Here is a 16,092-nt window from a genome sequence, read left to right as displayed (position 1 = left end):
ACCAAGACACTCCGACACCTCTGTCTGCATGGAGCAAATGTTCACACAATATCTTGTCTGAGCGCTCTCCTGCCTGAAGCTGTGCCGCGGGGACCGGTCGGGGCCACCCAATGCTTCGGATTAGAATAGAATAGAATAACAAGAGTTGGAAGGGACCTTCGAGGTCTTCTAGTCCAACCCGCTGCTTAAGCAGGAAACGCTATACCATTTCAGGCAAATGGTTATCCAACATCATCTTAAAAATTTCCAGTTGGAGCACCCGCAACTTCTGGTGGCAAGCAGTTCCACTGATTAATTGTTCTTACTTTCAGGAAATTTCTCCTTAGTTCTAAGTTGCTTCTCTCCTTGATTAGTTTCCACCCATTGCTTCTTGTCCTGCCCTCAGGTGCTTTGGAGAATAAGTGGACCCCCTTCTTTTTTGTGGCAGCATCTGAGATATTGGAAGACTGCTATCATCTCACCCTTAGACCTTTTTTTCATAGGATTAGACATACCATTCAAAAATTCAAAATTCAATTTGGCATTCAAAAGCCGTGGGGCAGGAGGAGACACTCACCCTATCCCACCCCCACCACCGCAGCTCTTTAAAACAGGGGGGACTCTGGGCGTTGAAGTCCACAAGTCTTAAAGGGACCAAGGTTGGAGACCCCTGCTCTAGCAGCTGCTGTGGCTGTGATGCCAAGAGATGATGCAGCTGCTTTAAAGAGCTGCAGACCAGCTCCCTGCCTGCTCCTTTGGGGAAGCAAACCGGAAGGCTTGCTTATCCTTGGTGGTATGAACATCTCCTTGAGCTGCAGCTGTATTTTATTTAATTGATTGATTGATTATTGCAAAGGGGCTTTTTTTCCCCAAAAGGCAACTGGACTTTCTTCTTCTTTTTTCTTCGGAAACGTTTCGCTTCTCATCCAAGGAGCTTCTTCAGTTCTTGGATGAGAATGGAATTCCTCTGCTGGTGGGGTCCGCATTGCTCCACAGGATGGACAGGGCAGTCCTCCTGCCAGGAAAAACTGAGCCAGCACCCCCAAAATCGGAGGAAGACTTTCTGCCCTCCCCACCCCCAAGGAAGCTGACCTCAGGATGGGCATCCTTGAGGAAAGGAATTGCAAAGAGTCGGCTTTATCTCGGTCTTGGAATCCATTAAAATGTTTAACCTAATTTCATCCGTATTAAACAGAGCCCAAAGTTCCTTATCAGGGAATAACTGTTAAGTAGCTCATCAGTGCAAGGAAATATAGGCCACATCAGACGCAGGTGCAGGTGGGGGTGAGGCTGAAAGGCAAGGCTTAAATGTTTGCATTTCTCTATTTCATATTTTTCGTGGTTTTTTCTTTCAACTACTTCCTGGAGATCTGAAATCTGGCCAGCAACATTGAGGGACAGGCAGGCAGTGGGAGAGGAGGGGTCCTTCCGTTTTCCAGACCACTGTATATTCCGTGCAGCAGAAGAAAGGCTGAGCCAGCCAATCTTACCATAAATCTGCTAATATTTCAGCTGCGGGAGGGAGTCAACTCTCTCTCGGCTTCTGGGTTTGGCTTCCTCCTAGCAACATTTATAATCAGTTTGTTTAACTCATCTAATTGTCTGATTCATCATCAGTGCTAGAAGGAAGGGGGCTTTGCTCCGGGGGAGGAGGAGGGGGAGGGGGAGGTCTCTGACCTTGGTTGTTTTCTTGGCAATGTTTCATGACCCAACTAGGGAACAATGTTGTTTCAAAACCCAACTGGTCCTAGCACTGATGATGTTCCCTCGTTGGGTCATGAAACATCTGCAAGAAAACAAGCAAGCTCAGAGAGCACCAAGGACCCCACAGTTCTCCTCCTCCCCACAAATCCCTCTCCCTCCTCGCACTGAAGTTATTCCCTAGTTGGGTCATGAAATGTCTGCAAGAAAACAACCAAGCACAGAAAGCACCAAGAACCCCACAATCCTCCTCTTCTCCACAACCCCCACTCCCTTCTATCACTGATGATGTTCCCTAGTTGGGTCATGCAAGAAAACAACCAAACCCAGAGAGCACCAAGGGTGCCCCATTCCAAAATCCTCTTATTCTTCCCTAGCACAACAAGGACTATTTCTGGGGTCCCTACGCTCTCTTTTTCTTGACTTGGCCTAACCTGCAGGGCGGAGCAGATTCCCTCCCTCCCACAGCCTCCCTCTTCTTTTCTCATACCTTTGTCTGCGGCTCCCTCTGCATTTCCCCAGAAGCTGTTGGGCCCTCCTCCTCCTCCTCCTCCTCCTCCTCCTCCTCACAGTTTGCAGGGGGCCGAAAACCCATATTTTAAGCCAGGCATTTTAGCGTTGCCGTGTTTGTGTGCGTGTTTTATATTTGTTATGCATTTACGTTCTTTTTATGGGTGGTTTTATGATATCTGTGTAAGCTTTGCAGAGCCATTAAGGGCACGAGAGGCATGCGAATCTCCTGATTAAAGACCCAAAGGCCTTCTGGTCTTCCCAAGGATTCCCAGGACCCCCATTCAGGCTATTTCCCACCCCAGGACCTTCCTGGTCCTGGTCTGGCCTCCTGAACTGGTTTGAAACTGGCTTGAAACCGGCTTGAAGCCCCCTCGGCTTCCCTCTCCATTTCCCTCCAGAAAAAAAACCAGGCAGTTGTCTCAATGCAAACATAAATCTTTGGCTGCTTCTGATTATTCCTTCCATATCCAAAAATCTGCCCTTCGCTGTCTCGGCGGGACTGTTATCGTGGCTGTAACACCTTGTCTAATAAAATGTCGCCTTTTGCTTGATAACCAACGTCTGCTCCTATTGTCACCTCACGGTGCAGAGGAATTCTTGGAGATTCCTAGCAACCCTCCCTGGTGCTGGGTGCAAATGCAGGGGGGGGCAGGGAAGCCCACCAAGCAGCCCCCAAGCCTCAGAATGGATGCAGCTCAGTGGTTGTTGTTTTTTTTCCTGGCAACACAACACTCGCCTCCATTTCAGGTGCGGCTTTGTGCCTTCTGGGTTGGTTGTGTAGATCAAAGGGAATCGCTGCAGCTACAATTAGCACAGGTGAATTTGCCTCAATTTGGCCGATGGTGGAGATGTTCGGCTTTCTGGGTGGAAAATTCAGAGGAGAAATTTGAGTGCCCGGAATATGCAGAGTGTTTATTTTGTCTCTCTTGATGATATTCAGATTATGCGGTGTTTATCCTGCCTTTTTGTTTTTTGGAATATTTGGATGTTTTTAAAAGTATCTTTGATCGATTTTCTTCTTCTTTCTTTCTTCTTCTTCTTTCTTTTTCCTTCTTCTTTCTTCTTTCTTCTTTCCAGGTTGACTTTCTCCTTGGTCAGTTTCCATCCATTATTCCTTGTCTGGCTTTCAGGTGCTTTGGAGAATAGCTTGTCCCCCTCCTCTCTGGGGCAGCCCCTCAAATATTGAATGACGGCTATCCTGTCTCCCCTGGTCCTTCTCTTCACTAGACTAGCCAGCCCCGGTTCCTGCAACTATTCTTCACCAGGACCTGATGGATTACATCCCAGAGTTCTAAAGGAGCTGGCAGATGTCATCTCAGAACCATTGTTATTTAACTATTTAACACTACCAACAATGAATAGAATAGAATAGAATAGATTTTTTTTTATTGGCCAAGTGTGATTAGACACACAAGGAATTTGTCTTGGTGCATATGCTCTCAGTGCACATAAAAGAAAAGATGCGGCTGCCCTTCAAAAAGACCTAGACTTTGTGTCGGAATGGTCAAAAATTTGGCAACTCCAAATCTCAACCAGCAAATGCTCTGTCTCACACATTGAAAAAAAGAATCTGAACACTAAATACACGCTTGATGGACATTACCTTGTAGATGACCCTCACACTACTAACCAGAGCATACAAAACATTTGCTAGACCAATTCTTGAATACAGCTCGCCTGTCTGGAACCCACACCTCATTTCGGACATTAATACAATTGAATATGTCCAGAAATATTTTACAAGAAAAGTTCTCCACTCCTCTGATTGCAACAAAATACCTTATGCCACCAGACTTGAAATCCTGGGTTTAGAAAATTTAGAACTGCGCCGCCTTTGACATGACCTGAGTTTAACTCATAGAATCATCTGTTACAACGTCCTTCCTGTTGAAGACTACTTCAGCTTCAATCACAACAATACGGGAGCACACAATAGATTTAAGCTTAATGTTAACCGCTCCAATCTTGACTGCAGAAAATATGACTTCAGAAACAGAGCTGTTAATGCCTGGAATAAACTACCTGACTCTGTGGTCTCTTCCCAAAATCTCAAAAGCTTCAACCAAAAACTATCTACTATTGACCTCACCCCATTCCTACGAGGTCTGTAAGGGGCATGCATAAGAGCACAAGCGTGCCTACCGTTCCTGTCCTAATGTTCCCTTTGACTGTATCCAAATTTCATATAGTTATTACATACTTATGCTTATATATACTGTTGTGTTTGACAAATAAATAAATAAATAAATAAAATAAAAACCATTGCGCCACATCTTTCAAAAATCCTGGAGCACCAGGGAACTACCAGAGGACTGGAAAAGAGCTGATGTGGTTCCCATCTTCAAAAAAGGGGGAAAAAACAGACCCAGGAAACTACAGACCAATCAGCCTAAAATCAATACCTGGGAAGATACTGGAAAAGATAATTTAAAAATAGATCTGCCAACACCTAAAAAAGAATAAAGTAATAACTAGGAGTCAGCACAGGTTTGTTAAAAACAGATCATGCCAAACCAATCTTACTTCATTCTTCAACATAGTGACTAAATTAGTAGACCAGTGAAATACTATGGACATAATATACTTAGACTTCAGCAAGGCATTCGACAAAGTAGAGCACAATCTTCTTCTTCGTAAGCTAGAAAAAAGTGGGATAGATGGCTTCACCACCAGATGGATTCGCAACTGGCTGACAAACCGTATTCAACGAGTAGTCCTTAATGGGTCTAAGTCTACATAGAAAGAAGTGAGCAGTGGGGAGCCACAAGGTTCCGTCTTAGGCCCAGGACTCTTCAATATCTTCATCAATGACTCAGATGAGGGAATAGAAGGGGAACTCACCAAATCTGCAGATGATACTAAACTGGCAGGAATAGCCAACACCCTAGAAGATAGGCTCAAGGTCCAGATGGATCTTGACAGACTTGAACACTGGGCCCTATCTAACAAAATGAAATTCAATGTAGAGAAAAGTCAAGTCTTACACTTAGGCAAGAAAAACCCAAAGAACACATATAAACTGGGGGAAACCAGGCTTAATAGCAATGACTGTGAGAGGGATCTTGGAATCTTAGTGAACAACCAACTAAATATGAGCCAACAGTATGCAGCAGCTGCTAAAAAAGCCAATTCAATCCTAAATTGCATTAACAGAGGGATACAATCAAGATCAAGGGAGGTACTAATACTACTCTATAAAGCCCTAGTGAGACCACACCTAGAGTACTGCATCCAGTTTTAGTCACCACACTATAAAAAAGATGCTGAGACTCTAGAAAGAGTGCAGAGAAGAGCAACCAGGATGATTAAGGGACTGGAGACTAAAACATATGAAGAACGGTTGCAGGAACTGGGTATGTCTAGTTTAATGAAAAGAAGGACTAGGGGAGACATGATAGCAGTCTTCCAATATTTGAGGGGCTGCCACAGAGAGGAGGGGGTCAAGCTGTTTTCCAAAGCACCCCAAAAGCCAGAGAAGGAATAATGGATGGAAACTGACCAAGGAGAGAATCAACCTAGAAATGAAGAGGAATTTTCTGACAGTGAGAACAATCAACCCAATGGAACAGAAGTTGCCTTCAGAAGTTGTGGGAGCTTCATCCCTGGAGGCTTTCAAGAAGAGATTGGACTGCCATCTGTCAGAAATGGTGTAGGGTCTCCTGCTTGAGCGGAGGGTTGGACTAGATGACCTATAAGGTCCCTTCCAGCTCTGTTAATCTGTTAATCTGTTAATGTTTTAGCTTCCAGTCCCCTAATCATGGTGGTTGCTCTTCTCTGCACTCTTTCTAGAGTCTCAGCATCTTTTTTATAGTGTGGTGACCAAAACTGGATGCAGTACTCTAGGTGTGGTCCTTTATAGAGGCTTTATAGAGTGGTATTAGCACCTCCCTTGATCTTGATTGTATCCCTCTCTTAATGCAATTTAGGATTGCGTTGGCTTTTTTGGCTGCTGCTGCACACGGCTGGCTCCTATTTAATTGGTTGTCCAAAGCTTCACGGCTCTTCTATCAAGTGCTTGTCTGCAACTTATTTCCTGATTGCTTTTTCCTTGAGTGTTGATGGTTGATCCTAGCAGACAGAAGCTCTGCACCGCTTCGGTATCTCCATTGTCAGTTCTCAGCCTGATGGCTGCCATTCGTTTTATATTTAATTTTAGTCCCATTTCTTCACCGTGCTCCTTTTATTACTACAGCTTGGAGATCATTTGCATTTCCACCTGCCAGAGGAATGCCATCAGCACAGGAGTGGGTGATTGATGCTTCTTCCTCCAATTTTAAAACCACATCTGTCTTCTTCTTCCCAGTCCAGCCTCCCTCGGTATATATTCAGGCACGCCGTATAGACTGAACTCGGTTAAATATTCCCTGGCACAGCCCGTAGCTGATGTTTGATCCTCCTGCCATGGCATTCCAAATGGGGAAAGCAGTTGTGGAACCCAGACTGTGTACGCTACACCCCGAATGGGAGACGAAAGCTGCTTTGTGTTCCTTTGCGTCCTTTACTGCTTGAGCTGTGATTGTGTAGGGTTTTCTTCTGCAGAGGGGTTGTTACTACAAGTGCCCGTTCTCACAAGATGCATCCAACACGGTCTATCTCAGGAGCATGCAAATATGGCAACTTTACAACCAGGGGACTTCAACTCCGGCGCAGCATAAATCAGTATTATGTCTATGGAGATTCTCAGCCATCCAGGTCACGGTTGGCTTCTAAGCCTTCTAAGAGGCAACTGGACTTTCTGGTTTTTCTTCGAAGACGTTTCGCTTCTCATCCAAGAAGCTTCTTCAGCTCTGACTGGATGGTGGGGAAGGGAAGGATTGATATTCCTTGCAGACAGCTGGTCATTTGCATCCTTTTAGAGCAGGGGTCTCCAACCTTGACAACTTTAAGCCTGGAGGACTTCAACTCCCAGAATACCCCAGCCAGCAAAGCTGACTGGGGAATTCTGGGAGTTGAAGTCCTCCAGGCTTAAAGTTGCCAAGATTGGAGACCCCTGTTTTAGTGTGTCATTGAGGCTACTTGGAGGTTTATCTGTCTCCTCAGGGTCACCTGAGTGGTGCAAATGGGTGTGGAGCCTTCTCTACAACCATTTGCATGAAAATATCTGTAAAAAAACACCCTGCAGCCAAGAAGGCTCCACACCCATTTGCACCACTCAGGTGACCCTGAGGAGACAGACAAACCTCCAAGTGGCCTCAACGATCCTTTAAAAGGATGCAAATGACCAGCTGCCTGCAAGGAGTAGAAATCCTTCCCTTCCCCACCAGTGTCAACTCACTAAGCATCCCAGGCCTGCTCTCGAGTTGCCATTTAATTAGGGCATCCATTGGATCCCCGACAGCCATCCAGTCAGAATTGAAGAAGCCTCTTGGATGAAAAGTGAAACGCCTTCAAAGAAAAACCAAAAAGTCCAGTTGCCTCCTGAAAAAAAGCACCTTTGAGAAAACCAGCACTATCATTTCTTGTGATGTTGAAGCTACACCTTGAGTTGAGAAGCTCTTCCTGCCCTTTTTCTCCTGTTTCCATTTTTGATCTTCTTCACTGACCATTCGTTGGTGGAGACTCCGCCTTTCATCCCAAATTGATCTGGGGATCGGTTTTCCTGAAGGAGAAGGTCCTAAAAGCACAAGCACCAACAATTCTAGGGAGAGAGAACAAGTCAGGAACTCACCATTACCATACAAGAAGCTTCAAGATGATCTGAGAACGTAGAAGGTGGTGTGAGGACCTAGAAGGAGAATCAGGTTGCAAAAGAGGCATCCCAGAACTGCAGAGCAGTTGTCTGAAAGTCCAAGGACAGAACGACCCACAGCTGGTGACCAGGGCTAAGAAGACCAGCTCCTTCAGATCAGTTCGGGATGAAAGGAAGAGTCTCCACCAAGGGACGGTCAATGAAGAAGACCAAAAATGCAAACAAGAGACAAAGGGCAGGAAGAGCTTCTCAACTGAAGGGTTTCACATGAAGGGATCATACTGCTCTATACTGCACTAGGAAGGCCACGCTTGGAATACTGTGTCCAGTTCCAGTCACCACAATACAAAAAATAAAAAAGAAGAAGACATTGAGACTCTAGAAAGAGTGCAGAGAAGAGCAACCAGGATGATGAGGGGACTGGAGAATAAAACATACGAAGAACGGTTGCAGGAACTGGGCCTGGCTAGTCTAGTGAAGAGAAGGACCAGGGGAGACAGGATAGCAGCCTTCTAATATTTGAGGGGCTGCCACAGAGAGGAGGGGATTAAACTATTTTCCAAAGCACCTGAAGGCCAGACAAGGAATAATGGATGGAAACTGACCAAGGAGAGATTCAACCTGGAAATAAGGAGAAATTTTCTGACACTGAGAACAATCAACCAAAGGAACAGAAGTTGCCTTCAGAAGTTGTGGGAGCTTCATCGCTGGAGGCTTTCAAGAAGAGACTGGACTGCCATCAGTCAGAAATGTTGTAGGGTCTCCTGCTTGGGTACGGGGGTTGGACGATGACCTACAACAGTGATGGTGAACCTTTTTAGCACCAAGTGCCCAAATCATTAACGCAGGTGCGTGCATCAGAAGCCTGAAGACCAGCTGGCCGGTGTGCGCATGTGAGCGCTGGAAACCAGAAGAGCCGTTGGTGACAGTGCACGTGCCCATAGAAGGGGTTCTCATACCACCTCTGGCACACGTGCCATGGGTTTGCCATCACGGACCTACAAGGTCCCTTCCAACTAGGGGTGAAATTCACTTTCTTTCCCTACCGGTTCGCAAATGTGCCCGCGTTGCCTGTGCGTGCGCAAGGCCTTCTGAGCATGCCCAGAGGCTGAAAATCATCGCAAAAAAAGGGACGGCATGACATCCGCACAGGTGGGCGGGGCTTTGGCCCTACCGTATCGCGCGATCCGGATAGAACCGGCTGAATTTCACCCCTGCTTCCAACTCTGTTAATCTGTTAACCCCTACAATGAAAAAATGGAGGGAACTGGGTTTGTTTAATCTAAGGAAGAGAAGGATTAGGGCTGATATGATAGCAGTCTTCCAAGGGGCTTCAGGGGCTGCTCCAAAGAGGAGGGGGTCAATCTATTCAAAGCACCTGAGGGTAGAAGAAGCAGCAATGGATGGAAACTAATCAAGGAGAGAAGCAACCTAGAACTAAGGAGAAATTTCCTGACAGTGAGAACAATTAACCAGGGGAATCTGCTTGATTTGATTTGATTTGATTTGATCTGATCTGATTTGATTTGATGTTTATAGCCGCCCATCTCAGCCAACGACTCAGGAAGCAGTGGGCGAACTGGAGGTTTTTAAGAAATATGTTACAGAAGAAGACAGAATAACAGAATTGGGAGGGACCTTGGAGGTCTTCTAGTCTAACCCCCCCTCCCCTGCTCAAAGAGGAGAACCCCTACCAATCTACATAGATTAGACGACCGTTTGTCCATGAAGCAACAAAGCCTCCTGCCTTGGCAGGGGGGTTGGATAGAAGACCTCCAAGGTCCCTTCCGGGGCCAGGATTCTATGATTCCTCATTTTCAGAGCAGAGAAGAAATCGGGAGCCCCCAACCCCTCCGTTCCCCACCCCACAATGGCAGAAGTCCCTCACTGGATTAGCAGAGATTATTGCTCTTTGTTGGTGCAGAGGAGGTAGCAAAGCTTTCAACCCTCATATTAGACATTATTAAGCTTTGATTTTATCCTCTTCTGAAGGGGAACTTGGTAAAGGCCTGATTTGCAATGCGCTTCCCCCCCCCCCCGCCCTGCTTTGTGGAGGAGCCCCTTCCTCCCCCTCAATATGTTGCATAATGTATGCAAACAGCTTTGGCAAGTGCTGCATTTATGGGTTCGCACCATTTATATTTCATGGGCGACATTCTTACACTTTTTATTTTCCGCTATTAACAGAAAGAGATTAGAGCACTTAACCAGAAAATCAGAGGCAGGAATGAATGCATTTTAATAACACCAAGCAGAGGTTCTAAATGGGGAAACGGGGAGGAAATGGGTTTAGGGATTTATCTGACCTTTAACAGAATATCTACAGCCTTGAAATTGGGAATCTATCACTGTCTGGGATGCTCGGTTGGGAGAGAGCCACGCCAAAGGGCCTGCGGAACTCCTGTCAACTGGAACGGTGGGCTATGGAAACTTTGCTTGACCTTAGAACATAGAATAACAGAGTTGGAAGAAACTTAGAGGTCTTCTAGTCCAATTCTTTGCTCAAGCAGGAGACCCCATACCGTTCCGGACAAGTGATTGTCCAGTCTCTTCTTAAAAGCCTCCATTTCGTTCTACTGATTCACTGTTCTCATTAACAGGAAATTTCTCCTTAATTCCAAGTTGTTTCTCTCCTTGATCATTTTCCATCCATTGTCCTGCCTTCAGGTGCTTTGGAAAATAGCTTGACTTCCTCTTCTTTGTGGAAGCCCCTGAGATATTGGAACACTGCTATCATGTCACCCCTGGTCCTTCTTCTCATTAAATTAGACATACCCAATTCCTGCAATTGCTCTTTATATCTTTTGGCCTCCAGTCCCCTAATCATCTTTGTTGCTCTTCTCTGCACTCTTTCCAGAATCTCAACATCTATTTTTACATCGTGGCAACCAAAACTGAATGCAGGATTCCAAGTGTGGCCTTCCCAAGGCATTATAAAGTGGTATTAACACTTCATGTGATCTTGATTCTATTCCTCTGTTAATGTTCCAGGCAGATCTGCAATCTTCTCCCCACCTCCCCTCCTAAAAAAAGTCGGGGGTATTTAAAGGAACAACTTTCTATCTCCATCCAGAGCTTCCCAGTTGTGCTGGGTTTAATACCCAACATCTTCAGCCAACCCTACCAGGATGAAGAACAGGGGTATCCAATCTTGGCTGATTTAAGACTTGTGGACTTCCGATTCCCAGAATTCCTCAGCCAGCCATGCCTGTATTTTTCTTCCCACCCCCTAGAGTAGACAAATTGCAGCGGAAGGGATTACAAGAGAGTAAGCAAGCCACAATGAGGCTACACAGGGAAAAGAATGTCAGAGAATTCTGGGAGTTGAAGTCCACACGTCTTGAAGTGGCCAAGCTTGGATACCCGTGATGAAGAGGAGGCCAGCCAGGAAAGACCAAATTAGACTAATTCATAACCTACTGGGTTATTCATGTATTTATTTGTTTATCCAGTTTATATGGCAGTTCATTTCTGCACGACTCTGGGCAGCGAAGAGAGTTAGAATAAAATCTATTATTATACATGCTGCAAAAGTTACAATCCACAGCAACCAAGCAACATCAACCCAAACCATTAGCGTAACCAAGAAGCAGGTCCCTGCACAGCCTTGGTTAGCCACGATTAGCTATGATCCGTGCCCTCAATTAGCTATGATCTTCAAAACACAATCATGAAATTAAGGGGCTGTAAAACCCAAAACCGTGGGCAGGAGTCGAATTGCGGCTTTATTTTCAAGACCATCACAATAAGAACAAAATAGCTCCCCAGGCTTCCTGCTGCAAGGGAAGGCAGTCACGTGCACACACACACACACACACACACACACACACACACACACCTTGGTTCTTGGCAGGTGGCAACTAGGTAGAGTACCTAGAAGCCTTCCAAGCCCCATCAACAGCCTTTGCTGACTGGGCATCTTTCTTGGCCCTCTTCAGGTGAAGACCATGGGTCCCTTCGCAGAGGCTGGCTGCTTTCCCAGCCTAGGGGTGGAAGAACTGGGGTGACTTTTGAGGAGGTTTCATCTCCCCATATATGAAAGACTGGTTGCCTGTTGTGGGTCAGACAAGCGTTCCTCTTCAGGACAATGTTTGTAGCTCAGGGTTGACCTGATGATGTTCCCTAGTTGGGTCATGAAACATCAGCAACCAGGCTCAGAGAGCACCAAGGACCTCATAGTTCTCCTCCTCCTCCTCCTCCTCCTCCTCCTCCTCCTCCTCCCTTCCAGCATTGATGATGTTTTCTAGTTGGTTCATGAATTGTTTGCAAGAAAACAACCAAGGTCAGAGCACCAAGGACCCCACAATCATTGTCTTCCTGCCTCTCTTGCTCCTCCTGCTCCTCCTCCCCTTCCTTTTCCTCCCTTTCCTCCTCCTCCTCCTCTATGCAAAAACCCTCCTTTGTAGCACTGATGATGTTGCCTAGTCAAGTTAAAAAACTACTGCAAGAAGACTACCAAGCTCAGAGGGCTCCTCCTCCTCCTCCTCCTCTCTGCAAGCCCTCCTAGCAGGGGTGATGTTCCCTAGTCAAGTAATGTAAGTTCCACAAGAAAATAGCCAAACTCTGAAAGCACCAAGGATGCCAGAGTTGGGCGTCTTCCTTTCCCTTTTATCTCCTGCCAACACCGCCTGCCATTCCTTTGCGCTCCAGCTGGCCATGGATAAAAGAAGCGAAGGCCATTCCCTTCCCGCAACAGTCAGTCTGGGCTTTTAATTTAATCCCGTGTCCTTCTGAGGAATCGCAGGTGGGCCCAGCCCTTGACAGAGCCAAGGGGAGGCCGAGGCGCCTGTCTCCTTTCAGGGTCGAGCTGCTGCTCATTCCCGGATTTCGCGGAAGGCAGGCGGACAGACGTGCAAAGCAAGGCACGGCTGTTCCTGCTGGGTGATGGGGAAGCCACGGTCCCCCGCTGGGAGATTTATTTTGCAGACGGGCAGAGCTCGGCAAACTTCTCCCGGGCGGCTCAGAGGGCATGTTTGTTGGCAACACCATGAAAGGCAGACCTGGTTTAAGAAGCAGCCGGATCCACCCAGAATTCCCTTCACAGCACCTCAGTTTAGCTCTAAGTAGGTCTCCAGATCTCTGCTTCAGGCTCTGGATTTTTCAGGTCCAATTCTTTTTTCTTTCCTTTTTTTTTTTTTAATTCTCTGTTTGTTCGAATTCCAGGGAGCCCCTAGAAATAGCAAACCACCAATCCCTCTTTCCCCCACTCTTTCCTTTCCTTTCCTTCCCTTCCCTTCCCTATTTTCCCTACTATTACTTTTGTATTTTCCTTATATGCTATGCTATAAACTAATAAAAACTGTTTAATTAAAAAAAAAATAGAAATAGCAAACCATGATGAAATCGGATCAGTTCCAGGGGGAGAGGCCAAGCGGGGGCAGGGGACGGGGGGGGGGCAGTGTTGCGACAGGCGCCTTTAAAAGTTGACTTTTTAAAAAAGCAGAAATCTGATAAGATTATTTCTTGACACCGTGGGATAAATGGCACAGGCTGCCTGGTTGTGAACCACGGAGATGCGCGAGACGTGGAGCATGGAAGGAGCGGAAGCTGGATCTGCAAGGAGCTGCTGGCAGGTCGGAAATCTGGGCCACTGCAGATTTTACCGTGACAGGACAGGCGGTGCCGGCATCAGGCGGGCATCTGCAGGGCATGTCAGAAAGTCAAGATAGCAGCCAAAGCTTTGCCATCTCACCTCTCCCTCTCTCTCTCTTTCTCTCACTGTTTCTTTCTCTTTCTCACTCTTTCTTTTCTCTCTCTTTCTCTGTCTCTCTCTCTCTCACACACACTTTCTCTTTCTCTTTATCTTTCTCTCTTTCTCTCTCTCTCTCTCCCTCTCTCTCTCTTTCACTCTCTCTATCCATCTTCTTTTTTTCTTTCTCTCGGGTTCTCTCTTTCTCTCTTTTACTCTTTCTATTTTTTCTCTCTCTCTCCTTCTCTCTCTCCTTTTCTTTCTCTCTTTCTTCTGTGAAATAGCTAAGATAGCAACCAAAACAGAACAGAATAACAGAGTTGGAAGGGACCTTGGAGGTCATCTAGTCCAACCCCCTGCTCAAGCAGGAGACCCTATCCTATTCCAGACAAATGGCTGCCTGGTCTCTTCTTAAAAACCTCCAACGATGGAGCACCTACAACTTTGGAGGGAAGCCATTCCACTGATAAATTGTTCTCGCTGACAGGAAATTCCTCCATATTTCCAGACTGGATGTCTTTAATAATTTTCCACTGGAAAATTTCTTGTCTGACCCACTGATGGTTTGGAAAATAGGTAGATCCCCCCCCCTCTTCTTAGTGGCTGTTCCTCAAATATTGGAAGGTTGATAACCCAAGATGGAGTTCACTTGGTAACCTGATTACCAATCCTGACCCCCTTATTTTTAAGTGCTCCCCCACCCACAGCAGTTTCCTCCCTCCCAGTGTCAGCCCTAGCCTGAATCTCTCCCCCCCCCCCCACGTGCCCCCGCTGTGCTTCTCTGCCATCTGAACCCATCGGAGTGAAGTCTGAATCTTGATCTGCATCTCGGCTAAATAAGTCACCTGCCAGGGAGGCCTCCTTCATCTGACAGCAGGAAAAAGGTGGCAGCAATTAGCTGTAACTATTTCATTTTAGTCAAGTGTCCCATTATAATTTGCATTTCACCTTTTAATTGCGGTTGCCAGAGGACACAGGCGCCGCCTGCCTCCCGCTCGCCGCATGTAAAATATGCCCAGGTTATAAAACGCAGACAAATGCCTTGGAGGGACCGAGCCTGAATAGTTTCAGGGAAAGGCTTGATTAATGGACGGAGAAGCCGGCCTGGCTCCTGCATCCAGGTCTCTGGGGTTGGGTGAACCCCTCCTCCTGGGCAGGGGAAGGGGCCGTCTTGTGGGGAGGGGGACAGAAACATTAGCCAGGGGTGGGGGAGGGGTGGGTCGTTGATGCCAAGTGATTGCCGGGTGGCCAGCTCAGCTCAGAGGAATGAATGAATGAGGTTTTATTTGGTTGCACTGGGTGGTGAGAATATATTAAAAATAAGTAAACTGAACAGACAAGACAGATGAAACACACAGCAGAGATTGCACAACAGCAATCAGCACAGCCGAGAAATGGGAGAGAATACCAGAGCTGGAAGGGACCTTGGAGGTCTTCTAGTCCAGCCCCCCTGCTCAAGCAGGAGAGCCTATACGATTTCAGTGGCTGTCCAGTCTCTTCTTAAAAACCTCCAGTGGTGAAAAGGGGGCTTTTTGAGGAGGCAACTGGACTTTCTGGGTTTTCTTAGGAGATGTTTCGCTTCTCATCCAAGAAGCTTCCTCCGCTCTAACTGGATGGTGGGGAAGGGAAGGATTTATATTTCTTGGAGGCAGCTGCTCATTTGCATCCTTTGAGAGGGACGTTGAGGCCAGTTGGGAGGGTTATCGGTGTCCTCACCTGAGTGTGGAGCCTTCTTAGAACTGCTGGATGATGAGAACCGTCTTGGATGAGAAGCGAAACGTCTTCAAAGGAAAACCAGAAAGTCCAGTTGCCTCTTGAAAAAAGCACCTTTGGGATAATCATGACCTGGACGACAGAGAATCTCCATAGACCTCCAGTGATGAAACACCCACAAATTCTGGAGGCAAGCAGTTCCACTGGTTAATTGTCAGGAAGTTTCTCCTCAATTCCAGGTTGCTTCTCTCCTTGATGAGTTTCCATCCGTTGCTTCTCATCCTGCCTTCAGGTGCTTTGGAGAATAACTTGACCTCCTCTTCTTTGGGGCAGCCCCATAAATATTGAAACTCTGCCATCGTGTCGCCCCCCTCCAGCCCCCCTGAGACCCCGTTGCTTCTCCTTAGCACATGGAGCATTTGCCACAGGCTCAGTTCTCTCTTCTAGGGGCAAAGCTTTGATCCAACTATTGGGGACACTGTCTTGACTTTTTGGACCATGCGCCACCCACATTCCTGACCAAGGAAGTGAAAATTCCTCAGATAATCAATGTCCTGGTTCCAAGTAATACACCCATAGCAAATATAACTCTGAGCCAGGTAGATTCCTCAAAGAACACGTTTATTGGAGATATATTGACTCTAAAGGTTCCCACGGTTTTCACCTAATTAAAAGTAATCATTTTCCCTCCTTCTCCAAACAGTTAGTCCCACAGTCCAATCAAGATGGGTAAGGAAAGAGGAGTAAAGAAGGAAGAAAGTAGGTAGGTAGGTAGGTAGGTAGGTAGGTAGGTAGGTAGGTAGGAAAG

The sequence above is a fragment of the Ahaetulla prasina genome, chromosome 3 (assembly GCF_028640845.1).
Source record: "Ahaetulla prasina isolate Xishuangbanna chromosome 3, ASM2864084v1, whole genome shotgun sequence".
In the NCBI taxonomy this organism is placed as follows: Eukaryota; Metazoa; Chordata; class Lepidosauria; order Squamata; family Colubridae; genus Ahaetulla; species Ahaetulla prasina.
Note: the sequence above shows the minus strand (reverse complement) of the source record.